At 38.2% G+C, this 2,049-nt stretch overlaps 1 long non-coding RNA gene across 1 annotated transcript in view; it reads right to left on the bottom strand.

Moving 5' to 3' along the window:
• Positions 1-843, bottom strand: part of LOC102681857 — a 7,119-nt gene extending 6,276 nt beyond the window's left edge. The window contains exon 1 of the long non-coding RNA XR_421618.2: positions 800-843. This is a non-coding gene — a long non-coding RNA (uncharacterized LOC102681857). The remainder of the gene's footprint in view (positions 1-799) is intronic.
• Between the last annotated feature and the right edge of the window lie 1,206 nt (positions 844-2,049).

The raw sequence follows: 2,049 nt of genomic DNA, 5'->3' as shown, positions 1-2,049 counted from the left end.
AATTATTATTTTTTTTTTTTTTTTAGATTCCCTCTTCTCAATTTTAATTCTTCGTTAAAACTTTTTTTTTTTCCTTTTACTAATATTTATAGCACCAAGTGGCAACAAAGCATTCCCTTACATTTGAAAAAATAAAGGAAGAAAGTTAAAAATTATATTTAACTAGCAAATTAAATTATTCAATTCTCCTTCTTCCTCGCCGACACTAAAAGAATCAACAAATAATCACTTGAAATCTAAATTACTCAAGTAATATAAATTCTCCATTCCCGTGCATTCTCGAAAATTTGCACGTACATTTCGGGTGGCGCCTACCATATCCTCGATATCCAATTAGATCCAATTTACCCTTTGTCCTCTTCGAGCGCGAAAATTAAATCAAGCGTCTCGAGCCTCGAATTGGTCCTCGCGCGCGAGGATCGATCACCCTCAATCCGCACGAATTCTTGCAAACATACTCGCGGCGAGGATATTTTTTTTTTTTTTTAAATTTCGATCGATCACATCCGACCACCTTCTATTTCCCTTATGTATACAATTCTCACTAGTAGTAGCTTTTCCTTTTTTTCCACCGTTTAGTTTTCACTTTTTTTTTTTTTTTTTTTTTTTAATAATAATCAGCCAAAGCGTGAAAGCGCAAAATACGATTAATGGCGATATTGCTAATCGAGTGTCCGAACGTCGTCTCTCAATGTCCGCGTCGCGGAATCATTCGTTTCTTCCTTTCTTTTTTTTCTTTTTTTCTTTCTTTTTCCCCTTTCAACTGTTTTATTTATAATTCATTCAATCATTTTTTCACTTTTCTCTCTCTCTCTCTCTCTCTCTCTCTCTCTCTCTCTCGCTCTCTTTCTCTCTCTCTCTCTCTCGCTCTCTTTCTCTCTCTCTCTCTTTCTTCTACCACGCACCGGAGAAGCAGCACCTTCGACTCGCGCGTGTCGTTCGACTTTGACTCTCTGCGTGGAATTATCGTCGCGACGAAATTATATCAGTTTCATTTCATTGATCCAGAAAATATAGATAATCGCGGGATAATCGTGAAGAATTTTATCTTTTCGAACGAAGAGAAAATCTAGATTTTATTATGAAAATAATTATTAAGAGCGAAGAGGAATCGCTTGAATCCGAATCTCAATTTTTGTTAATTCTCTTCTTTAAGAAAAATGTCTCATTCGATTTATTCTAGAGAAAAAAAGAAAAATTTCAGATCTTTTTTCTCTCTCTCTCTCTCTCTTTCAACAAGAAAAAGAATGATCGAAATTATTGCAATAAAATTTTACAAGTTTATCATTAAAAGAAAACCGAGATTCCCGATTCTTTAATCGAAAGGAATTCTCAACTTTTTTTTTTTTTTTTCTTCCTTTAAAGGCAAGTTGAACCATTCGCGACGACTATTCTCACCTTTAACCCTTCTTTCCTCTTTTTTTTCTTTTTTTTTTTCAAAATCCCTTCATTTCATCGCAGAGATACGGTGAAAACTCCCTCTATGGTGGCCGCCGTCGCGGCGATAATTCCGTGGAGAGCCCCGGTGTGTAAAAATGAACACGATGTAATGGAATTCGCGTAGTATAAAAGCTCTGAATTCCCGTGAAAGTAGGTTATGCGATCTTCTTCCTTCTTCTTCTTCTTTTTTTTTTTTTTTTTTTTTCCTTTTTTTTCTTTTTTTTTTTTTTGGTCGAGACGCGTGTTCCCAGGGTCGACGTTAGTTCCCCTGTCGCGCGGCCAAGATCTTATTTCGCGGCTAAATAGAAGGATTTCCTCGGGCACAGGCCGGTCGCGCTTCCGTTCCACGCGTTTTCCGATCGATCGTCTCGAGAACGACGACGAAGAGGGAACGCGTTTCGGCTTTTCTCTTGTCGTCTCCAACTTCTCTTCTTCCCTTTCCCCCCTCTCCAACCGGATCGTGGATCGTGAAATTCGCGAATCGAGGAACTTGAGATTTTCGAAAGTACGTCGTACGACACGTAAAAAGAAACGACGATCGCTTACGTGTCGGCCGATCGTCGGTGTGCTGTAAAAATATCGTGGAAAATGGTACGGTAGAGCTTGCGT

Source organism: Apis dorsata, unplaced genomic scaffold (genome assembly GCF_000469605.1).
Source record: "Apis dorsata unplaced genomic scaffold, Apis dorsata 1.3 scaffold_194, whole genome shotgun sequence".
In the NCBI taxonomy this organism is placed as follows: Eukaryota; Metazoa; Arthropoda; class Insecta; order Hymenoptera; family Apidae; genus Apis; species Apis dorsata.
Note: the sequence above shows the minus strand (reverse complement) of the source record. Positions and strands in the feature narration are given on the sequence as shown.